We start from the raw sequence: 25,956 nt of genomic DNA, 5'->3' as shown, positions 1-25,956 counted from the left end.
ACATCAAGCATCCAGGATCCTTGAGTATTCTCTCCCCTGGAAATCTCTTTCTCCCCCTTAATACTTTCTCCCTTGTAGGTGATAAGCTTTGATGTGATCTTTCTCTCCCCCTTTGACATCAATTTCCAAGAAGGGCTTTCTGGAATCCGTCGTATAGGTTTGGTCCTTGAGACTCAGCACAAAGCAATGGATAAAACTTTGATGCTTGTAGAGGACAAGATTCATTGAGTAGAGCTGGATCAGAAGAAATATAGAACAAGTGGCAAACTATTTTTCCTGTTGTGAAGTCGGTGGCACCGAGTGGCAAGTCGGTGAAACCGAGTTCAACATAGAGAAAAACACTTGTCACCTCAGCTCACTAAACATGAGGATCTCACAAAGATTTGCAATGAATTAAATGCAGAAAATTCAAAACAAAAACAAAAAGAAAAGAGAAGAAACTGAAAGATCTAGATGAAGAACACAAGAGAACTTCATCTAGAGTTGGGCGGTGACATAGTCACCTATGTTAGAGTATATTGACTTAGGAGTCAAGTGAGAACACTTGATCATAGGTCATACTCATCATTTAAGCTCAAAATGGGGTTACCATTTTTCGTTTAAGCATCTTGATGTATTCACATCTTGTTGAGTTGCTTTGACTCATGTCTTGGAGTAAAGCTTCTCTAAGATGGAATAACATACCTTGGGTGGTGGTGTGGTTCTTGCTCATGTAGTTGAACTTGTGTGGGTGCTCAAGGTTGATGTAGCTCATCAAGAGTTGGGAGCACCACTTGGAGTTTGAGTTCATCTACCTACATGGGTTAGTTCTTGCAAGGAAGAGCACTTGTGTATCCAAAAATGACAATCATGAAGCTCAACATAGAATTTGTCAAAGGATATGTTTGAATGGTTTTGTGCTTCCTTGTCTTCAACCACCATTGTGTAGAGACTTGGTGATGTAGAGATTGCTCAAGATGTGAGTGAGTCGCAATATCATGGAATTAGATTCAACCAAGCACCTACATGGGTTAGACAACATGCAAGGTACAAATATATCCAAGACATAAGATAGTCATCATAAGAGATATATCATGGATTAGTCATAAGCTCATGTCTTGCATGTATCCAATGGAGTTCCTACTCCAAGTTCGAAGCATCAATAATGTTCAATTCACCTCTCAACCTGCAAAATACTTTCTCATCAAGAGGTTTAGTAAATATATCCGCTAATTGCTTATCGGTGTGAACATGCTTAAGATCAATGTCACCCTTAGCAACATGGTCTTGAATGAAATGATGACGAACTTCAATATGCTTAGTTCGAGAATGTTGTACAGGATTATGACCAATTTTGATAGCACTTTCATTGTCACAAAGCAGTGGAACATGTTTCACATAGATCCCATAATCTTTAAGAGTTTGGGTCATCCAAAGTAATTCAGCACAACATGAACCAGCGGCAATGTATTCCGCTTCGGCGGTGGATAAGGATCCTGAGTTTTGTTTCTTGGAAGACCAAGAAACAAGAGATCTACCAAGAAATTGACAAGTACCCGAAGTGGACTTTCTATCAACCTTGTCTCCGGCATAATCCGAGTCGGAATAGCCAACAAGATCAAAGGAAGACCTCTTAGGATACCAAATGCCAAAATTTGGTGTATGAATTAAGTATCTCACTATCCTTTTTACGGCCTTAAGATGACATTCTTTAGGAGCAGCTTGATATCGTGCACACATGCACACACTTAGCATAATGTCGGGACGTGAAGCACATAGGTATAACAAAGAACCAATCATAGAGCGATAAACCTTTTGATCAACCGGTTCACCATCTTTGGTCAAATCAAGATGTCCACTAGTAGGCATGGGTGTAGGCATACCTTTGCATTCTTGCATATTGAACTTCTTGAATAAGTCCTTGGTGTACTTCGTTTGAGAGACAAATGTACCTTCCTTAGTTTGCTTGATTTGCAAACCGAGAAAGAATTTGAGTTCACTCATCATAGACATCTCAAACTTCTCTGACATTAGCTTTCCAAACTTTTCACTAAAGAGAGGGTTAGTTGAACCAAATATGATATCATCAACATAAATTTGGCATACAAATAGTTCTCCATTAACCCTTTTAGTAAAAAGAGTAGAATCAATTTTACCAATTTCAAAACCACTTGCAATAAGGAACTTGGTCAAGCATTTATACCATGCTCTAGGAGCTTGTTTAAGACCATAAAGAGCTTTGTGAAGTTTGTAAACATGATTTGGTTTCTTAGGATTGATAAAGCCGGGAGGTTGTTTGACATAAAGTTCCTCCTCTATTTCACCATTTAGAAAAGCACTTTTAATGTCCATTTGGTACAAGGTGATATTATGGTGATTAGCATAGGCAAGTAAGATGTGAATGGACTCAAGTCTAGCAACGGGAGCATATGTCTCACCATAGTCCATACCTTCGACTTGTGTGTACCCTTGGGCGACGAGACGTGCTTTGTTGCGAACCACTTGTCCATATTCATCTTGCTTGTTGCGAAACACCCATTTGGTACCAATGATGTTGTGGTTGTTGTCGGGCTTCTCAACCAATGCCCAAACTTGGTTTCTCTCAAAGTTGTGTAGCTCTTCATGCATAGCGTTTATCCAATCCGGATCTTCCAATGCTTCTTCAACCTTCATAGGTTCAATGCTAGAGATGAATGAATAGTTTTCACAAAAGTTAGCTAAACGAGTTTTTGAGCGAGTGATTCTCCCGGTTTGTATATCATTGTAGATTTGCTCGACGGGATGATCTTTGGCAATTCTTGCTCGAATTCATGAGAGCTTTTGCTTGGGTCTTCGTTGAACATCTTCTTCATCTTGTTCTTCTTCTTGGCCTTCTTCATTGTTGACGTTGTCGTTCTCTTGTTGTGGTGGAGAAGGAGGTTGTTGATGTTCGTCTTGATGCACTTCCTCGTCTTCTTCATCTTGGTGTGTCCCACTTGTGGATGCTTCCGTATCAATTCTTGGTTCACCTTGTCGTGAAGTAGAAGCTTCCACTTGGACGAACGAGGTACTCTCCTTCACCTCCGTTGGATGAATTTTGCCAATAGGCAAGTCTTGGATTGCTTCTGAAGGGTCTTTGTCTCCTACATTGATTGGCAATTCCTCTACTTGCGAGCCATTAGATTCATCAAACTTCACATCTACCGTCTCTTCAACCTTTTGGGTGAAATTGTTGTAGACACGGTAAGTGTGAGAGTTTGAGCCATAACCAAGTAGAAAACCTTCATGAGATTTAGGAGCAAACTTTGAACGACGATGCTTGTCAAGAATGTAGCACTTTGAGCCGAATACTCGAAAGTATCCAACTTGAGGTTTGTTACCGGTGAGGAGCTCGTATGCCGTCTTGCCGAGTAGCTTGTGAAGATACAAGCAATTTGTTGCATGACAAGCTGTCTCAACCAATTCTGCCCAAAAGTGCTTCGGCGTCTTGTACTCATCAAGCATCGTTCTCGCCATTTCGATGAGCGTCCAGTTCTTCCTCTCAACAAATCCATTTTGTTGAGGTGTGTACGTAGCCGAGAACTCGTGTGAAATCCCTTTTCTGTCAAGAAAGGTGTCCACATTTGCGTTCTTGAACTCCGTTCTGTTGTCACTCTGAACCTTCTTGATCTTCACGTCAAACTGATTTTGGGCCTTCCTAGCGAAGTTTTTGAAGATCTTCTGGACCTGCGACTTGTCATCAAGAAAGAACACCCACATAATTCTTGAAAAATCATCAACTATAACAAGACCAAAAGAATTTCCACCGAGACTCTTGTAGGCGTTGGGACCAAAAAGATCCATATGAAGTAGCTCGAGTGGCCTCCTTGTGGTCATGATGTTCTTCACGGGATGCCTTCCTCCAACCTATTTACCTGCTTGACAAGCACTGCAAAGTCTATCCTTATCAAATATGACATCGTTAACTCCAAGGATATGATTTCCTTTAATAAGCTTGTCAAGCTTTCTCATGCCAACGTCACCTAGTCGTCTATGCCACAACCAACCTTTTGAGGATTTAGCAATAAAGCAAGTTTTAGGTTGTGCCTTTTTAGAGAAATCGACAATGTAAAGATCACCTCTACGCATACCGGTAAAGACCATTTTATGATTGTCTCGACGAAACACTTGGCAATCTACCTCAGTAAATAGGACATTCAAACCGAAATCAGCAAGTCTAGATACTGAAAGTAAGTTGTAGCCGAGAGATTCAACGAGCATGACATTTTGAATGGAACTATCATGTGAGATGGCCACCTTACCAAGGCCAACTACTTTACCCTTTGAATTATCACCAAAGGTGACATATTTTCGAGGGCCGTCATTTTCAGCAAGCTCACGGAACATCTCTTCATCTCCGGTCATATGATCAGTACATCCACTATCAAGAACCCATTCCTTTCCTCCTGACACATATCCCCGAAGATTTGCCATAAGACCAAAATGTCTCATTGCATCATCAAGATCGAAGTCACTATCATCATCATCATCATAGTATCCATGTTCACCATGATCTTGTGACTCCTCATTTCCTAGAGAGGGTAATTCATTAGATAAATGATCATCAAAGTGGTCACCTTTATGAATTATTATAGCTTCGGATATAATGATTCCAACATCTCCTTTAGCACGCTTGAGATTGGTAAGCTCAAATAGACAATCACCAAAACTAGGATCACTAGAGTTCATCTTACTGAAGGCAATAGATTTATGGAGAATTTCATCCAACCTTTTCAAGGAATAATCAGGAAATCATTCCTCAAGAAATTTCCATATAGTATAGGCACAATTAAGAGTAGGCAAACTAGCAATCAAACTTTTGGGCAATCCTCTAATGATGAGCTCAACAGTTCTAAGATTGCGAATTATGTCAATATCTTCATCTAGGGTAGGATGCAAAGGATCAATATGAGGTGCACAAGGGCTAGCAATATACTTGTTCAAATGATATTGATTGAAAATTACAAGCATCTCATTTTTCCACTCATGAAAATACTCTCCATCAAGAATAGGCACTCTATGTCTAAGACTCCCTAAAGTAGACACATCCATCTTCCTCCAATGGTGATTAAACCAAGGCAATGGAGACCAAAGCTCTGATACCACTTGTAGGACCTTGAAGTAGATGTGTCTAGAGGGGGGGTGATTAGACACTTAATGCTAAAGTTGCAGTTTTTAAGCTTTTTCAGTTTAAGTGGAGTTTAGGCACAATTTCAACATTCACAATACATATCAAGCAAGCATGCAAAGAGTATATAGGCAGCGGAAAGTAAAGCATGCAACTTGCAAGAATGTAAAGGGAAGGGTTTGGAGAATTCAAACGCAATTGGAGACACGGATGTTTTTCCCGTGGTTCGGATAGGTGGTGCTATCCTACATCCACGTTGATGGAGACTTCAACCCACGAAGGGTAACGGTTGCGCGAGTCCACGGAGGGCTCCACCCACGAAGGGTCCACGAAGAAGCAACCTTGTCTATCCCACCATGGCCATCGCCCACGAAGGACTTGCCTCACTAGCGGTAGATCTTCACAAAGTAGGCGATCTCCTTGCCCTTACAAACTCCTTTGTTCAACTCCACAATCTTGTTGGAGGCTCCCAAGTGACACCTAGCCAATCTAGGAGACACCACTCTCCAAGAAGTAACAAATGGTGTGTTGATGATGAACTCCTTGCTCTTGTGCTTCAAATGATAGTCTCCCCAACACTCAACTCTCTCTCACAGGATTTGGATTTGGTGGAAAGAAGATTTGAGTGGAAAGCAACTTGGGGAAGGCTAGAGATCAAGATTCATATGGTAGGAATGGAATATCTTGGCCTCAACACATGAGTAGGTAGTTCTCTCTCAGAAATAGGATGCTGGAAGTGTAGGCTTAGTCTGATGGCTCTCTCCACGAGTGAAGAGTGGGTGGAGGGGTATATATAGCCTCCACACAAAATCTAACCGTTACACACAATTTACCAATCTCGATGGGACCGAATCAACAAACTCGGTCGGACCGAAATAGTAAACCTAGTGACCGTTAGGGTTTTCGGTGGGACCGACTGGATCAACTCGGTGGGATCGATGTGCTAGGGTTAGGGTAAATCCAAAACTCGATTTGACCGATTACTCAAACTCGGTGGGACCGATTTGGGTAATAAGTGAAACAGAGAGTTGGCCAAGCAAACTCGATGGGGCCAATTGCATATCTCGGTGGGACCGAAAATATTGCAGTAGGTAACAGAGAGTTTGCAAGCCCATCTCGGTGAGACCGAGATCCCATCGGTGAGACCGAATTGATTAGGGTTTTGGCAGTGACTATGACAAGTGAAAATCGGTGGCGCCGGATAGAAATAATCGGTAGGTCCGAGTTTGGCTTGGGTTTAGGTCATATGTGGAAGTGGGAAAGTAGCTGAGGATTTTGGAGCATATCATCAAGAACTTGAAGCAAGAGGCTCATTAAGCAACACCTCATCCCTCCTTGATAGTATTGGCTTTTCCTATGGACTCAATGTGATCTTGGATCACTAAAATGTAAAATGAAGAGTCTTGAGCTTTAAGCTTTAGCCAATCCTTTGTCCTTAGCATCTTGGAGAATTTCCCACAACCTTTAGTCCATGCCACTCTATTGTTGAACTCATCTGAAACATACTAGATAGAAACATTAGTCCAACAAGAGATATGTTGTCATTAATTACCAAAACCACCTAGGGAGCACTTGTGCTTTCAATATTGAATCATACGACGGCACAACAGATCCCGCAGTATGGATTGAGGATTTCCTCCTCCACATCCACATGCCCCGCGGTGATGACTTACACGCCATCAAATACCTCCCACTAAAGCTCAAAGGACTAGTGCGGCATTGGCTTAACAGCTTGCCAGCGGACTCCATTAGCTGTTGGGAAGATCTGGAAGCCGCATTCCTTGACAACTTTCAGGGCACTTATGTGCGACCACCAGACGCCGATGACTTGAGCCACATAATTCAGCAGCCAGAAGAGTCGGCCAGGCAATTCTGGACTCGGTTTCTTACAAAGAAAAATCAAATCGTCGACTGCCCGGATGCGGAGGCCTTAGCGGCTTTCAAACACAACATCCGAGACGAGTGGCTAGCCCGACACCTTGGTCAGGAAAAGCCGAAATATATGGCAGCTCTCACGACACTCATGACCTGCTTTTGTGCGGGAGAAGACACCTGGCTGGCTCACAGTAATAACATATCAAAGAACCATGGTACCTCAGATACCAAGAACCAGGCGGCAATAGCAGGTCACGTTGCAACAAACATAAGCGCCGCATTAACAGCAAAAATACTGAGGATACGGCAGTCAATGCCGGATTCAAAGGCTCTAAACCCGGTCAGCGGAAAAAGCCATTCAAAGAAAGTACGCCGGGTCCGTCCAGCTTGGACCGTATACTCGATCGCTCGTGTCAAATACACGGCACCCCAGACAAGCCAGCCAATCACACCAACAGGGATTGTTGGGTGTTCAAGCAGGCCGGCAAGTTAATTGCCGAAAACAAGGACAAGGGGCCGCATAGCGATGACGAGGAGGAGCCCCGGCAGCCTCACACTAGAGGACAGAAGAGGTTTCCCCCGCAAGTGCGGACGGTGAACATGATATACGCAACCCACATCCCCAAGAGGGAGCGGAAGCGTGCGCTCAGGGACGTATATGCGTTGGAGCCAGTCGCCCCAAAGTTCAACCCTTGGTCCTCCTGTCCGATCACCTTCGATCGCAGGGACCACCCCACTAGTATCCGTCATGGCGGATTCGCCGCACTGGTCCTAGACCCAATCATTGACGGATTTCACCTCACTCGAGTCCTGATGGATGGCGGCAGCAGCCTGAACCTGCTTTATCAGGACACAGTGCACAAAATGGGTATAGACCCCTCAAGGATCAAACCCACAAAAACGACCTTTAAAGGTGTCATTCCAGGTGTAGAGGCCCATTGCACAGGCTCAATTACACTGGAAGTGGTCTTCGGATCCCCGGATAACTTCCAAAGCGAAGAGTTAATCTTCGATATAGTCCTGTTCCGCAGTGGTTATCACGCGCTGCTCGGGCGAACCGCATTTCCCAGATTCAATGCGGTACCGAATTATGCATACCTCAAGCTCAAGATGCCAGGACCTCGCGGAGTTATTATAGTTAATGGAAACACAGAGCACTCTCTCCGAACAGAGGAGCACACCGTAGCCCTCGCAGCAGAAGTGCAAAGCAGCCTCTCAAGGTAATCAACCAGTTCGGCGCTTCAAAGCCCGGACACCTTCAAGCGCACTCGGAGCAATCAGCAAATAGACCACCTGGCGCGATCTGAGCTCGCGTAGCAATATGGCGACCAACCCTGTCGGATTTCGGGTTCCGGCAGACCCTTAAGGTTCGAACACTAGGGTGCACGCGGAGATTACGCCTTCTACCTCACCGTCTCGCAAAGATCTAAACTACTGAAAGAACAGCGCAAGAGACACAAGGTTTATACTGGTTCGGGCCACCGTTGTGGTGTAATACCCTACTCCAGTGTGTGGTGGGTGGATTGCCTCTTGGGCTGATGATGATGAACAATACAAGGAAGAACAGCCTTGCGAGGGTATGTTCTTGGTTGGGGCGATGAACTGCTAGGGGAGTTCAGTCACCTCTCTCTCTCTGCTTTCAACCAAACCAATGACCGACCTCTTGCTCTGTGGGCGGCTGGTCCTATTTATAGAGGCCCCGGTCCTCTTCCCAAATATCGAGTGGGAAGGGAGCCAACAATGGCGGGCTAATTTGAAGGGGGACAGCAAGTACTAGCTATCCTGACAAAAGCAGTCTTCGCATGCGCAAAGCTCTGGTGATGACGTCGTCTTGGGCTCCACGTGACCTCCGTCTCGTAGTCCGTCTAGTCTTGGTCTCATTGAACCGAAATGGCAACCTTTGCCTGATGCCTCGGTACTCCGCGGATATGCGCTTGCTCCCTTTGCACCAAAGAGGAAAGGAGGACGCCGCACGGGCTGGCACCCGCCTGGTACCCCGAGTCGTCATGGCTTGCATCACGGGCACCTCGCAAGGTACCCCGCCTTGATCTCTCTGCCTCCTCGCGAGCCAGCCTGACGAGGCCGCGCCTGAGGAAGCTCCGTGTCGTCCCCGGGCCCCCGCGAGGGTCTTGAGTCTTGTGTTGGTGAAGATGGGCCGTGCTGGGCCCCCTTTGAGCCACGCCGCAGGCTGCAGGCAGGCAAGTCTGGGGACCCCCGTTCCCAGAACGCCGACAGTAGCCCCCGGGCCCAAGGCGTGCCCGGACTTGGCCGTGCTGGGAGGCGAAAGGGCAAGGGCGAAGTGCCGCGGGCCCTAACAGCCTGTGGCCTTGGGCGCCGCGTGGTGGTTGATTGGACGTGGGCGGCACTGTTCCCCCACGCCCCCTTATTCTGCGCCTCGCTAGGCGGACTTTTAGTTGTACACAGCCGCCCCCTTTCCTGTTGCTCGAGCGCCCCCTGTTCTTCTTCCCTTCCGACGCCAGCTCCTGCCTCGAATACAATCTCGAATCTTCCCCCTCCTTCCCAACGCCATGACTCCGACGAAGAAGGAGAGAGGGAAGAAACCCATGCCTTCGTCTTGTGTGCCACCATCGGTGGCCCCCGCCATCGGCCGGTCGACCATACTCAATCAAGAGTGCCTGGGCAAGGACAGCTTGGCTCTGGCCACCATCTTCAATGAGTGTGGGAGGACGACGGCCTGGCCCGCGCCCCACTTCTCCATCGACAGGATAGCCATCGAGGTCCCATATTTTACCGACACCCTGTGGGCGGGTCTGGTTCCCCCCTTTTCTGATTTCTTCAATGCCGTGCTTTCCCACTATCAGATCCACATGATGCATCTAAGTCCTGAGTCCATCAACCTCCTTTCGGTCTTCGCCTTCGTTTGCGAAGCCATGGTGGGCATCCCTCCTTCGGTTGCCTTGTTGCGCCACTTCTTCTCGCTGCATCTCGTCGACCCTGCCCAATGCTGGGCGTGCGTGAGCTTCACTGCCGAACCTGAGACTGCGGCCTCTGGGATTGACTTCAAACTCCCCCTGCCCGCGGTTGGGTTCCGCGAGCGGTGGCTCTATGTGGATGTAGGGGTGCCCAGCCCCCTGCTATCGGAGCCGACCTCGCCTGCTGTCCCCAATTCGGGTTGGGGCCAGGAGACACTCAAGAGCCCCTGTCTCGTCTTCGTCTGGAGCCGCTTCGTGCTCCTGAGGAAGCTCGGCGTGACAGTGCCCAATGTGGTGAAGTAGTTTCTGTTATGTCGTGTTGCTCCCCTTCAACGTCACTCTCGCCGGATGTGGGCCCTCCATGGGCGCGAGGACATCATGAGGCTCCAGGAAGAGGACCTGGCTCCTGAGGTGCTGAGGTCGGCGCTCTTGACCTTGGCCGGGGACCCCAACCCCAGCAGCGTCCGGCAAGGAGGGGCCTTGCTGTATCTCTGCCAGAGCAGGGTCGACTTCGTGAAGCAGATGCCTGTCTTTGATGAGTGGGGGCTGCGCCCCACCGGCCTCCAGGGACCAAGTGAGAATCCAGTGGTGGTGACTGCCCTTCCAATCGTCCAAGGCGACTCCTCCTCAAATGGCGGAGCAGGGAGGCAGGAGGCGCCAGAGGCCGAGGGGGCTCCTGATGAGGTGAAGGCGCCGGGTAACGCTCCCGACGGGACAACTCCTGAGACCCGTGCTGCTGAGGCTGAGGGCGGCAAGCGACCGCTCCCAGCACCTGGGGCTGAGGCCTCGGAGGCCCCAGCCGCGTCTTCTGGCGAGGTGATGGACGGCACGCGCCAGGCAGGCGCCCCTGACGCGGGCCGCTCTGATGCTCTGTCTTCGTTGCAGGTTGATCCTTGCGCTCTTCTCTTGGGTCGCTTCCGCGTGGACTTTGAGGCCCTCCGGAAGAAAAGGGAGGCCCTGTGTGATGACTTCCCTTGTCGCGTGCTGAAGCGCAGGAAGTACTTCGCTACTGACGAGTAAGTCTTCTCCCTTTCTGGCTCCTGATCCTCTTGTTGCTTTCACTGATCCTTGCTTCGCAGGCCCCTTCTGGCCGAGCTCGCGGGAGTAGCCGAGGTGCCGCCTCCCTTGGCTTCGCCCCCTCTACCGTCCTCAACTGCTCCTAGCAGCTCTGCCCTTGTGGTGATGGCGAGTGAAGGGGTGGACCCTCCCAAGGCGCACCGTGGCCCTTCGTTCCCCCCGGTTTTCCTTCATGGGCCCTCTCGGGGAATAGCCAGCCTGCCGTGGGCTTCTCGTCTGGTCGTGGACTGCGACTGGTTGAGGCGCCCCCTGCGCCCTTCATCTAGAGACGGGCTGGTTCCAGACGGGGCTTCTGGTGCGGCACGCCCGGCCGTCGCGAGGGTGGCAGCCCCCAGCCCCCTGCCTGGAGGGGGAACGATGATCCGTGGCCCCCGACGCTTGCTTGGGGCAGATGATGGGGTGGAAGACGTGCTTGAGCGCGCCCGGGAGCGCCGCGCTCACTTCCAAGGGTTCCTTCGAAGGGCGACTGACGCGGTGAACTTGCTTGGGGAGGAACTTGCTGACGAAGATGCGCGCCTGGAGGCCGAAGGCCTGCGCCTGGCTGCAGGGACGGGCGAGCTGGAGGCCGCCATCGCCCTCGCGCGCCGTCAGCGTGATCTTGACGATGAAGAGGCGAAGGCGTCGCTAGAGGCCTCTCGGGTGGCCCGGTCCCAAGCTGCCGAGGAGGCCCGGAGAGCTGACCGACGGCGAGTGGCGGCGGAGGAGCGGGCTCGGGAGCTCCTAGCCTGGTGCCACTCGCTGGAGGAGCAAGCGGAGCTGGGCGAGTCGGCCCTTGCATCGATGCGGGTGGCCTCTGGCGACCCAGCTGAGCTCCAGAAGCGTGAAGAAGCGTTGACACTGGAAGCTGCCGAACGCTCCCGCGAGTACGAGCGGCTGGAGACGAGGGAGCGCTTGGTGACGCAGGCAGAGGACGATGTCGCCGCACGGGAAGCTCGTGTCCTGGAAGAGGTCGGACGTCGGGTGACGTTGGCGCGCCAAGACCTCGAGCGCGAGTTCGAGGGGAGGCTGGAGTTGATCCGGGTCGAAGATGAAGGGAGGACCGTAGCTTTGAGGGACAAGCGGGAGGAGGCGACGCGGCTGGCCGACGCCTCCCGAGCTGCCCTTGAGGTAGCGTAAGGGGAGTTAGCCGCCACCCAGGCCGAGATGCTCCGTCTTCATCAGCGGGTGGAGGAGGCTGAGGGCATCGCGTGTCAGAACACGGATGAGATATGTCAGCGGCAGGTCCTGGAGCACGTGCACGGCCCCATGCTCGCCCCGCTCCGGGAGAGAGCTAGCGCAGCCTTGGGCAACATCTGTGAGGTGGCTGTTGGCGAGCCGCACACAGCCAACTATGCTGGCAACCTTCAGTTCTTCACCGCTGTAGTGACGCAGCTGGAGGCACGGTCTGCCAGGGCCGACAGGTTGGTGGAAGAGAGGAGCCGCGCCCTGCTCGGGCACGCCTTTTCCCGTGTCTTCAGTCATCTCCTGAACATGGATTCCCGTTTCGATTTTGACGCCATCATCGCCCTAGTTCCCCAGGCCGTCCGAGGCGATCTGGCGCACTGGGTGGAAGACAACATGGACGCCCTTGTCAGGGCCTTTGCTTCGGGCGATGACGACGTGATCGTGGGTGCTGACGAGGGTGGTGCGGCGAACAGCCCCGACGCCGCTGGCGGTGGCGCAGACGACGATGGTGAATTCGGCGACGCCAGCGAAGGCTCGGGAGGTGCTTCTGAGGACGCATTGGGAGATTGGTCCGACTGAATGTGTATCACTCCTGTCTTTTTACCCTGCATGAATAGAACTCAGGTTTTTGACCTGATGGCTGTAAGAGCATTTTGGGAGGGGAAGCCCCTCATGTAAAACATGTGTTCATCGTATTAGTAGTCGTCATATTGCACGAGCACCCGCGCCTGGTGGTCGGCTGGTTTACCTTTGTTTCGCGCAAGCCCCAAAGCAGCCTGTAGGAGGGCGTGACGCCTTTGGTGTTCTTTAGTTGAATCCGTTGGATATGAGAGTGCCGCCGGCGGGGAGCTTCACAGGCTCCGGGCCTTCTCTTGAGCGCGACAACTTCACAGGCATTCGCCTTGCTTCACAGGCTCTGGGCCTTTTCCCAAACGGGATAGCTTCACAGGCACTCGCCTTGCTTCATAGGCTCTGGGCCTTTTCACAAACGCGATAGCTTCACAGGCACTCGCCTTGCTTCACAGGCTCTAGGCCTTTTCGCAAACGCGATAGCTTCACAGGCACTCGCCTTGCTTCACAGGCTCTGGGCCTTTTCGCAAACGCGATAGCTTCACAGGCACTCGCCTTGCTTCACAGGCTCTGGGCCTTTTCGCAAACGCGATAGCTTCATAGGCACTCGCCTTGCTTCACAGGCTCTGGGCCTTTTCGCAAACGCGATAGCTTCATAGGCACTCGCCTTGCTTCACAGGCTCTGGGCCTTTTCTTAACAGGACACCTTCCACAGGCACCCAAAAATCCTCCCGAGAGGGAGCAACAGCGGCAGCTGGGCTGCGCACGAGCCAGGCCTGACCCGACTCGCGAGGAGCTCACGAGGGGAGGCAGCTGTGACGAAGCGGTAACCAGAACGCGAGAAACGGCTCGAGCGAGAATAAGCACCCCTTCCCCGAACACACGCAAATCTCAAATTCGAATCCAACTTAAATCCAGCGGGGGAAAAGATACAGCCAAAGGGAAAGGCAATGAAAGCAGGCAAAAGGCCGTGTCCGGCACCTAATCTAGTCTTGGACGTCTTCTCACCAGCGCGGAGCTAAGTGCTGTCCACTGGGCGTGGGAGGGAGCCCCAGGGCCTGAGGCCGGCACCCCTGAGACTCCGGGGCATGTACATCCCCACTCATTATTACGTGAGAGTGTCACGGGGCGGCGAGCTTCACAGGCACCGGGCCTTCTTCACAGGTACTGGCCTTGCTTCATATTGCCAGACGGGGGCCCCGCCTTGCGCCACACTCTAGTGCCATCAGCAACGACCAGAACCCAGGACGCCGCCCGATGGGGTAGAGCGGTCGCCAGCGGTACCCCCGATGACCACGGGTCCTCCGCCAGGGGCAGGCCCTGAGGCACCTCCCCAGTAGAGGGCCTACCTCCTGAGAACACCTTGCTCCGAACGCCGCGGTGGTGATGCCGGATCTCGGCCCCTCTCCTGCAGCCCCCTGCGCCCTCCTCCCGAGGGGTAGGAGACTGTGGGAGCGGGGCCGCTGCTTGCTGCGGCGACCTGCACCTCCTGCGATCCATGGTTAGCGTATACCTGCTCCTGAAGAATTAGCGGTGCCCGATAATCATTGCCTCCAGCGTGGCTAGTGGGACCGTTCCGGGCTCCTGGAAAGGCTCGGCTTCTAGCGCCTCGTCCACCCAGCTTGGGCTGAGGAGCGAGCCTTGTCCGTTCTTGTGAGGGTGTCCTTGGTCCATCATGAGGGGCACGTATTCCTCTGGCGCCGTCATCCCGAATGCCACGCCGTAATGCCCCGCATGCCAGGCGGCTCCGCCTATCACGCCCACTGCGGGGTGGCAGCGTGGCCGCCCACTGGGGTCGCGGGTCGCGTTGAGTCCTTCTTCTTCGCGGGCCGAGGGCGGGGGCAGCGCCGCCGCCGGTCCGGTGCTGACAGCTTCGCCGGCGTCGGAGTAGCCTTGGAGCCCGCGGGCGCGTGCGGGGCCCCCGCGCGGGTTGCCCTGGGCTTGAGACGGGAGATGGGTGGAGAAGGGGTGAGCCCCCGAGGCGGCGAAGCCCAGGAGCTCCGCCCCTCGCTCCAGCAGCACGTCATGGCCGCCCTCCAGCAGTCTGCACCGTAGCAGCTCTCGGGCCACCGTGAGCGCGGCTCTCGAGTTCGCCTACTCCCGGCGGGTGTACGGTGTCGTGGTCGCGGCGTGATTGGAGGCCCTTGCTGCCGACCGTGCCTTCCGCGGTGTAAGAGTTGTCGAAGTCTGCCCGTGTTGCCCGTGGCCCGCAGCGCCCTGCGGACCGCGAGCTGCCTGGGGCACGGGGTCGCCCGAGGCGAGTGGTTCCGCGCGGGCGGTCCATGCAGCCCATGGGTCAGGGTTGCCCTCCTGGTCGCCGGGCATGGCGATGAAGACGCGACGGGGCATGGAGTGGTGGAAGACGAATTCCGGCGCACCCCTACCTGGCGCGCCAAATGTCGGATTTCGGGTTCCGGCAGACCCTTAAGGTTCGAACACTGGGGTGCGCGCGGAGATTACGCCTTCTACCTCACCGTCTCGCAAAGATCTAAACTACTGAAAGAACAGTGCAAGAGACACAAGGTTTATACTGGTTCGGGCCACTGTTGTGGTGTAATACCCTACTCCAGTGTGTGGTGGGTGGATTGCCTCTTGGGCTGATGATGATGAACAATACAAGGAAGAACAGCCTCGCGAGGGTCTGTTCTTGGTTGGGGCGATGAACTGCTAGGGGAGTTCAGTCACCTCTCTCTCTCTCTCTGCTTTCAACCTAACCAATGACCGACCTCTTGCTCTGTGGGCGGCTGGTCCTATTTATAGAGGCCCCGGTCCTCTTCCCAAATATCGAGCGGGAAGGGAGCCAACAATGGCAGGCTAATTTGAAGGGGGGCAGCAAGTACTAGCTATCCTGACAAAAGCAGTCTTCGCATGCGCAAAGCTCTAGTGATGACGCCGTCTTGGGCTCCACGGTGACCTCCGTCTCGTAGTCCGTATGGTCTTGGTCTCGTTGCACCGAAATGGCAACCTTTGCCTGATGCCTCGGTACTCCGCGGCTGCGCTTGCTCCCTTTGCACCAAAGAGGAAAGGAGGATGCCGCGCGCGCTGGCACCCGCCTGGTACCCCGAGTCGTCATGGCTTGCGTCACGGGCACCTGGCAAGGTACCCCGCCTTGATCTCTCCGCCTCCTCGCGGGCCAGCCTGATGAGGCCGCGCCTGAGGAAGCTCCGTGTCGTCCGCCCCGCGAGGGTCTTGAGTCTTGTGTTGGTGAAGATGGGCCGTGCTGGGCCCCCTTTGAGCCACGCCGCAGGCCACAGGCAGGCAAGTCTGGGGACCCCCGTTCCCAGAACGCCAACAAACCCAATCCCAGCCCAACGGTGAAACTCGTGCCGCGCGTACATAATTACGCATTAAAAATACCATGGGCACAGATGGGGAGGGGGGCACAACTGTGGCACGCCCCAATACGCGGCTTAAACCGCACTAGGGGCTTTCCGTTTGGTTATCTTCCTTTTTTTCAGGACCTTAATCTCTGGAAACACTATCCGGTAGCACTATCGCCGAACACATGATGCAGCAACCAAGGAGGCAGACAGCTACGTCATACCACGGAATTCACAGGTGGATTACAGTAACAAGCGAAATATTCGATTTAATATTATTCCTCAGCTTGCCCTTGGAAGGGACATACTCCTACTCTTTGCTTATCGCACTATCTGTATCATTCTGCTTTCACGCAATTTTTTGAATAAACAATGCATGACATTACGACTATTATTGCATTCTTGTCATATATATATATATATATATATGTGTGTGTGTGTGTTGTGTGTGTGTGTGTGTGTGTGTGTGTGTGTGTGTGTGTTCATTAATGACGCCTTGCAACCGTACACTCTGGTACGGCCAATACACCAGGGGCTTACGTACCCCACAATACGGTGTGAAAAGTCCTGAACACTTTCACAAGTGCGGCACCCCGAACTTATAGCATTATATGCATCAGCTCCAGATCATGTCTTTGGTCAAATGTTGGGTTTGCCCGGCTCCTATGTTTTGGTACCTTACGTTCCGCTCTATCGGCTAAGGTAGCACTAGGAGAACTACTGCGATTGTGCCCCGGTTCTGCTGGGTTCAGCACCTCAGTAGAGAAAGCTAAAACTGACTGTCATGATAAGGCGAGAGACTGGTCGCTGTTCGGCGAGGTTTTCGAGTCCCTAAAGACTTATGCCGCTTAGAGCGAGGGGCTGGCCCTGTCCGGCTTAAAGGCGTGTATCGCGCCCCAAATTCGGCCTTCCGAATACCAGGGGCTTCGCCGAAATTTAGAATTATAGAATTCTATGGCTAAGTGAGAGTGATAAAGCATTATTAGTCCGGTTGCCTTGTTCGCTGTGCTGAGCACCTCCCTCGAAGGACCCCAAACATGGGAACAAGAGTGCTCAGGTTTATCCCGAACACCCCAACACTCGTGGCATGGGGGCAGAAGCCGAGGACTAGCCATCTCTCAGTTGGATAAACAGCCAAACAGAAGGTAATATTTTAAATTCAAACAAGCGTTGCATAGCGCATATGAAACAAGTTTTTCATAAATACAGGATAAAACAAGCAAGTCTCATTCAAATATTACATCTTTTGAACACTCATCCGCGATAAGTCGGGCACCCGGCAGAACACCCTCGTAGTACATCTCGGGGTGGCGGTGCTCCTTGCCCTCCGGCGGACCCTCCTTGATCAGCTTCACGGCGTCTAGCTTGACCCACTGCAATTTCACACGGGCGAAAGCCCGGCATGCACCTTCAATGCAGACAGATCGCTTGACGACCTCCAGCCATGGGCAGGCATCCACAAGCCGCCTCACTAGGACGAAGAAGCTGTTCGGAAGGGCGTCGCCAGGCCACAGCCGGACTATAAAGCTCTTCATGGCCCGATCGGCCGCCTTATGTAGCTCGACCATCTGCTTCAGCTGGTCGCTCATTGGCACCGGGTGTTCGGCCTCAGCATACTGAGACCAGAACAACTTCTCCGTTGAGCTTCCATCCTCGGCCTGGTAAAATTGTGCGGCATCGGACACGCTGCGGGGCAAATCTGCGAATGCTCCTGGAGAGCTCCGGATTCGGGTAAGTAATCGGTAATTTACTTTTACATGCTTGCTTTGCATATAGAAAGCCTTACCCGCCGCTATCTTCTTCATTGCGTCGATCTCCTGGAGGGCCTTTTGGGCTTCGGCCTTGGCACTTCTTGCGCTCTCGAGGGCCGCGGCAAGCTCAGACTCCCACGTCTTTGAGTCAAGCTCCAACGCCTCGTGCTTCTCCACGAGAGCCTGGAGCTCTTCCTGCACCTCGCCCACCCGAGCCTCGTGCTTCTCTCGCTCGGTGCGCTCCTTGGCCGCTATATCCTCGGCCATGGTTAGCGCTTGCTTCAGGGTCGCCACCTTGGTTGTGGCCCCTGGCAAATATACGTTGATCCTGTCATTTTGCAATCGCGTCTTCTTTTATATATACATATCTATAGACAGGGTATTACTTACCCTTGTTCTCCTCGAGCTGCCTCTTGGCAAGGCCGAGCTCTTTCCTGGACCCCTCGAGGTCCTGCTTCAGTACGGCGACCTCCGTAGTCAGTGCAGCGGACGCCAACAATGAAGCCTGCATATGCATATTGACATACTTATATTAGACTCCTGCGATATTATTTGATCCTCTGTTCGGCTTTTCTTTGTGAACACCGAACAAAGCATCAGGGGCTACTGTCTATGCGGTAATATTTCTACTACATTTTAAAACACTTACCTCGAAGCCTGTTAGAAGGCTGGCATAGGCTTCAGTCAATCCGCTCTTGGCAGACTGAACCTTCTGGATCACCACACTCATGATAGTGCGGTGCTCCTTGTCGATGGAAGTGCTGCGAAGCGCTTCCAGCAGATTGTCCGGCGCCTCTGGATGGATAGAGGTCACCGGCACAGGCGTCTTGCCCCTCTTAGAAGGAGGCCGCCTGCCCGAGCCTGAAACCGCTGGAGGTTCCGGTGCGGTGTTCGGCTGAGGGCCGAACTCGGAGCTCTCAGGGGCCCCGTCCCCTCGGCTCCCAGAGTCCGGAAGGTCGCCTTGAGGAGCCTCCAGGATTGTCTCCCCTCGATCTGGTGCCTCTTGAGACAACACCTCAACGTCGTCGGCAGGATGAGGGGAGGTGGCGGTCGGGACTAGATCGCTATCCATGTCCGACAAGCCCAAGGAGCCGTCCGACGATACATCGATACTAGCTCGTGGCGGCCTGCATAATTGTGTTCGGCATTAGGGAAAGCAGTGCAACAAAGGAATCCTATCGGTTACTCTGTTATCCGAATACTTACGATCTCCTCGGGGCTTGGCCCTGGGCAACCACTCGTCTTCGCCTTCGTCGGCGGCGGTGGAGCTGTTCGGAAGGAGAGTCCTTCCCTTCTTGGACCCTTCGGCCCCCCAGTTGGGGCGGCCTTCCTTTTCCTGTCTCCCCCAGTCGGTGGGGGAGCATCCTCTTCTTCTTCCTCGTCTTCGGGGGAAGAGTGCGCCACAGAGTCATCGGACGGTGAGTCCGACGACGCCTGGCGTCGGGAACTCTTTCGGGTTCCCTTGGCCTTCTTGGTCTTCTCCGGCACCGTATAAGGGGCCGGAGTCAACATCTTCACCAGAAGAGTGTCAGCGGGGCCTTCGGGCAAAGGAGCCGGACAGTCGATCTGTCCGGCCATCTTCTGCCAGTCCTGTCAAAGGTAAGGGAGTTTAGATCCCGCATAGAGTCAATCTATAAAAAATAAGTATCCTGTGAAAGGTAAAGCAGCTTACCGCACTGGCTTAGCGCTTCGCGCTGAATCCGCGATCCTCAGTAATAGGAGGGGGGACCTCGCACTTTTGAACAGCACCCTCCAGGCATCTTCATGAGTCGTGTCGAAGAGCCTGTTCAGAGTTCGGTGCTGTGCCAGGTCGAACTCCCACAAGTTGAACTCCCGTTGTTGGCACGGGAGGATCCGGCGGATGAGCATAACTTGGACTATGTTGACAAGCTTGAGCTTCTTGTTCACCATGTTTTGAATACATGTTTGGAGTCCGGTCAGCTCTTCCGAACTACCCCAGGACAGGCCCTTCTCTTTCCAGGAGGTGAGCCGCATGGGGATGCCAGATCGGAACTCGGGGGCCGCTGCCCATACAGGGTCGCGCGGCTCGGTGATGTAGAACCACCCCGATTGCCACCCCTTTATGGTTTCCACAAAGGAGCCCTCGAGCCATGTTACGTTGGGCATCTTGCCCACCATGGCGCCTCCGCACTCCGCCTGGTGGCCGCCCACCACCTTCGGCTTGACATTGAAGGTCTTCAGCCATAAGTCGAAGTGGGGCTTGATGCGGAGGAAGGCCTCGCACACGACGATAAACGCCGAGATGTTGAGGATGAAGTTCGGGGCCAGATCGTGGAAATCCAGGCCGTAATAGAACATGAGCCCCGGACGAATGGATGGAGAGGGAATCCCAGTCCGCGGAGGAAATGGGTGAGGAATACTACCCTCTCATGGGGCCTGGGGTGGGGATGAGCTGCCCCTCATCTGGGAGCCGGTGCGCGATGTCGTCGGGCAGGTATCCGGCTCTCCTCAGTTTCTTGATGTCTCCCTCCGTGACGGAGGAGACCATCCACCTGCCTCCCGCTCCGGACATGGTTGGAGAAGGTTGAGGTGGGAAGTGTGTACTTGGGCGCTAGAGCTCGAGTGTGCGAAAACGGATGAGCAAAGGAGGAAGAGGGCGTGGATAGAAAGGTGAATCCTTATCCATTTATATGGGCGGACAGAGCTAAGCATCCCCACTTGCCTGGTAAAACTCGCTTATCCCCCAAGTGCCGCAATTGATGGCGCGGTTGGGTTACCCATGCCTGTATTGATGAGAATCCCGTAATAAGGGGACACGATCTCTGCTTTGACAAGACGTGTCGAAAAACTGCCTCGCGTTATGTGCGGGGCTAGTTAAAGGAAACAGTTCGAATAATCACCGGGCCATGACATAACGTCATGCTGCCAAAACAAGCCAGCAAATAAGATCGGCGAAAATATTATTCTCTCTACGGTGGAATGTGGAACTTATTTTGCAGGGTCAGACACTATCCTCGTATTCAAATTCTTCTGTGATGTATTCGGAGAAGGAACCCGCCTTGCAATGCCAAAGACAATACTGCGCGCCGGACTCATCGTCATTGAAGCCTGGTTCAGGGGCTACTGAGGGAGTCCTGGATTAGGGGGTCTCCGGACAGCCGGACTATCTCCATTGGCCAGACTGTTAGACTATGAAGATACAAGATTGAAGACTTCGTCTCGTGTCCGGATGGGACTCTACTTGGCGTGGAAGGCAAGCTAGGCAATACGGATATGGATATCTCCTCCTTTGTAACCGACCTTATGTAACCCTAACCCTCTCTGGTGTCTATATAAACCGAAGGGTTTTAGTCCGTAGGACAACAACCATAACATACAATCATACCATAGGCTAGCTTCAAGGGTTTAGCCTCTCTGATCTCGTGGTAGATCTACTCTTGTACTACCCATATCATCAATATCAATCAAGCAGGACGTAGGGTTTTACCTCCATCAAGAGGGCCCGAACCTGGGTAAAACATTGTGTCCCCTGCCTCCTGTTACCATCTGGCCTAGACGCACAGTTCGAGACCCCCTACCCGAGATCCGCCAGTTTTGACACCGACATCGATCTATTCAAGAGTCCGTAGTAAAATAACACGAAGCTATTCTTTCCGTTCAATCTATCATAGAGTTCGTACTATAATAACACCTTAAGACACAAATCAATCAAAACCCTAATGTCACCTAGATACTCCAATGTCACCTCAAGTATCCGTGGGTATGATTATACGATATGCATCACACAATCTCAGATTCATCTATTCAACCAACACAAAGTACTTCAAAGACTGCCCCAAAGTTTCTACCGGAGAGTCAAGACGAAAACATGTGCCAACCCCTATGCATAAGTTCACGAGGTCATGGAACTCGCAAATTGATCACCAAAACATACATCAAGTGGATCACATCATATCCCATTGTCACCACAGATAAGCACATGCAAGACATACATGAAGTGTTCTCAAATCCTCAAAGACTCAATCCGATAAGATAACTTCAAAGGGAAAACTTAATTCATCACAAGAGAGTAGAAGGGGAGAACCATCATAAGATCCAACTATAATAGAAAAGCTCGCGATACATCAAGATCGTATCACCTCAAGAACACAAGAGAGAGAGAGAGAGAGAGAGAGAGATCAAACACATAGCTACTGGTACATACCCTCAGCCCCGAGGGATAACTACTCCCTCCTCGTCATGTAGAGCGCCGGGATGATGAAGATGGCCACCGGAGAGGGATTCCCCCCTCAGGCAGGGTGCCAGAAGGAGTCTAGATTAGTTTTCGGTGGCTACTGAGGCTTCTGGCGGCGGAACTCCCAATCTATTCTGCTCCTCGATGTTTTTAGGGTATATGGACATATATAGGCGAAAGAAGTCAGTCAGGGGAGCCACGAGGGGCCACGAGGGTGGGGGGCGCGCCCAGGGGGTAGGGCGCGCCACCCTGCCTCGTGCCTCCCTCGAAGCTTCCCTAACGTCTACTCCAAGTCTCCTGGATTGCTTTCGTTCCAAAAATAAGTTATGTGAAGTTTCAGGTCAATTAGACTCTGTTTGATTTTCCTTTTCTGCCGTACTCAAAACAAGGAAAAAAACAGAAACTGACACTAGGCTCTAGGTTAATAGGTTAGTCCCAAAAATCATATAAAATAGCATATAAATGCATATAAAATATCCAAGGTTGATAATATAATATCATGGAACAATAAAAAATTATAGATACGTTGGAGATGTATCAAGCATCCCCAAGCTTAATTCCTGCTCGTCCTTGAGTAGGTAAATGATAAAAATGGAATTTTTGATGTGGAATGCTACCTAACATATTTATCCATGTAGTTCTCTTTATTGTGGCAAGAATATTCTGATCCATAAGATTCAAAACAAAAGTTTAATATTGACATAAAAATAATAATACTTCAAGCATACTAACAAAGCAATTATGTCTTCTCAAAATAACATGGCCAAAAAGAGTTATCCCTACAAAATCATATAGTCTGGCTATGCTCTATCTTCATCACACAAAATATTTAAATCATGCACAACCCCGATGACAAGCCAAGCAATTGTTTCATACTTTTGACGTTCTCAAACTTTTTCAATCTTCACGCAATATATGAGCGTGAACCATGGATATAGCACTATGGTGGGATAGAATGGTGGTTGTGGAGAAGACAAAAAGGAGAAGATAGTCTCACATCAACTAGGCGTATCAACGGGCGATGGAGATGCCCATCAATAGATATCAATGTGAGTGAGTAGGGATTGCAATGCAACGGATGCACTAGAGCTATAAGTGTATGAAAGCTCAACAAAAGAAACTAAGTGCGTGTGCATCCAACTTGCTTGCTCATGAAGACCTAGGGCAATTTTTAGGAAGCCCATCATTGGAATATACAAGCCAAGTTCTATAATGTAATATTCCCACTAGTTTATGAAGGTGACAACATAGGAGACCCTATCATGAAGATCATGGTGCTACTTTGAAGCACAAGTGTGGATAAGGATAGTAGCATTGTCCCTTCTCTCTTTTTCTCTCATTTTTTTGGGCCTTCTCTTTTTTTATGGCCTTTCTCTTTTTTTTTGTCCGGAGTCTCATCCCGACTTGTGGGGGAATCATAGTCTCCATCATCCTTTCCTCACTGGGACAATGCTCTAATAATGATGATCATCACACTTTTATTTACTTACAACTCAAGAATTACAAGTCGATACTTAGAACAAAATATGACTCTATGTGAATGCCTCCGGCGGTGTACCGGGATATGCAATGAATCAAGAGTGACATGTATGAAAAAAATTATGAACGGTGGCTTTGCCACAAATACGATGTCAACTACATGATCATGCAAAGCAATATGACAATGATGAAGCGTGTCATAGAAAACAGAACGGTGGAAAGTTGCATGGCAATATATCTCGGAATGGATATGGAAATGCCATAATAGGTAGGTATGGTGGCTGTTTTGAGGAAGGTATATGGTGGGTTTATGGTACCGGCGAAAGTTGTGCGGTATTAGGGAGGCTAGCAATGGTGGAAGGGTGAGAGTGCATATAATCCATGGACTCAACATTAGTTATAAAGAACTCACATACTTATTGCAAAAATCTATTAGTTATCAAAACAAAGTACTATGCGCATGCTCCTAGGGGGATAGTTTGGTAGGAAAAGACCATCGCTTGTCCCCGACCGCCACTCATAAGGAAGACAATCAATAAATAAATCATGCTCCGACTTCATCGCATAACGGTTCACCATACGTGCATGCTACGCGAATCACAAACTTTAACACAAGTATTTCTCAAATTCACAACTACTCAACTAGCATGACTTTAATATCACCATCTTCATATCTCAAAACAATCATCAAGTATCAAACTTATCTTAGTATACCCATCTTGGATGCCCATCATATTAGGACTAGTTTCATAACCAAAGCAAACTACCATGCTGTTCTAAAGACTCTCAAAATAATATAAGTGAAGCACGAGAGTTGATCTATTTCTTTAAAATAAAACCACCGCCGTGCTCTAGAAAGATGTAAGTGAAGCACTAGAGCAAATGACAAACTACTCCAAAAGATATAAGTGAAGGTGAGTAGTCAAATAATTATGCAACTATGTGAAGACTCTCTAACATTTAATAATTTCAGATCTTGGTATTTTATTCAAACAGCAAGCAAAACTAAATAAAATAAAATGACGCTCCAAGTAAAACACACATCATGTAGCGAATAAAAATATAGCTCCAAGTAAAGTTTTTTGAACCTTGAAGACTGCAGGGCTTACACCCCACAGCATTTTATTAAATAAAAAAACAGGAACAAAACAATGCTTCCTCAAGATGAGGAAAAGAAAAAAAGAAAAACAGGAACCTAAAGAAGAACAGCTCCAAGTAAAGTTACCGATGAACGAAGACGAAAGAGGGGATGCCTTCCGGGGCATCCCCAAGCTTAGGCTCTTGGTTGTTGAAGGAGTCCTGGATTAGGGGGTCTCCGGACAGCCGGACTATATCCTTTTGCCGGACTATTGGACTATGAAGATACAAGATTGAAGACTTCGTCCTGTGTCCAGATGGGACTCTCCTTGGCGTGGAAGGCAAGCTAGGCAATACGGATATGTAGATCTCCTCCCTTGTAACCGACTCTGTGTAACCCTAGCCCCCTCCGGTGTCTATATAAACTGGAGGATTTAGTCCGTAGGACAACATACAATCATACCATAGGGTAGCTTCTAGGGTGTAGCCTCTACGATCTTGTGGTAGATCAACTCTTGTAATACTCATATCATCAAGAACAATCAAGAAGGACGTAGGGTATTACCTCCATCAAGAGGGCCTGAACCTGGGTGAACATCGTGTCCCCTGCCTCCTGTTACCATCCGCCTTAGACGCACAGTTCGAGACCCCCTACCCGAGATCCGCCGGTTTTGACACCGACGTTGGTGCTTTCATTGACAGTTCCACTGTGTCGTCACCGTAAGGCTTGATGGCTCTTTCAATCATCGGTAGTGATGCGGTCCAGGGTGAGGTTTTCCTCCGCGGACCGATCTTTGTATTCAGTGGCTTCGCACCGCGGGCCAATTCGCTTGGCCATCTGGAGCAGATCGAGAGCTACGCCCCTGGCCATCAGGTCAAATTCGGAAACTTAAACTACACTGCCGACATCCGCGGAGACTTGATCTTCGATGGATTCGAGCCCATGTCAGGGGCGCCGCATAGTCACGACGAGCACGACGTAACTCTGCCATCGGACAGTGTTCGAGAGATCGCATCTGCTACTCCGGCCGTCAATTCGGAGCAAATTGCGCCATCCGAGAGCGGAGGGATAGACCCCGCCATGGAAGCCGCACTCTCAGTGGCGATGGAGCCGGATACTGACTTCACCCCTTACGAGAGCCGTGTCGCCAAACCACTGGACTCGTCTCCGGCCACAGACTCCGAGCCGCCTGCATCCGTGCCCATTGAATCCGACTGGGCGCCGATCATGGAGTTCACCTCCGCGGATATCTTTCGGCACTCGCCTTTCGGCGATGTGCTAAATTTGTTAAGGTCTCTCTCCTTGTCGGGGGAGCCTTGGCCGAACTATGTCCGGCTAGAATGGGATGCAGGCGATGAAGAAATTTGCTGCCCACCCACCACCCACTTG

Source organism: Triticum aestivum, chromosome 4A, assembly GCF_018294505.1.
Source record: "Triticum aestivum cultivar Chinese Spring chromosome 4A, IWGSC CS RefSeq v2.1, whole genome shotgun sequence".
Classification (NCBI taxonomy): domain Eukaryota; kingdom Viridiplantae; phylum Streptophyta; class Magnoliopsida; order Poales; family Poaceae; genus Triticum; species Triticum aestivum.
The sequence above is the reverse complement of the archived record's forward strand: the minus strand, read 5'-3'. Positions refer to the sequence as shown.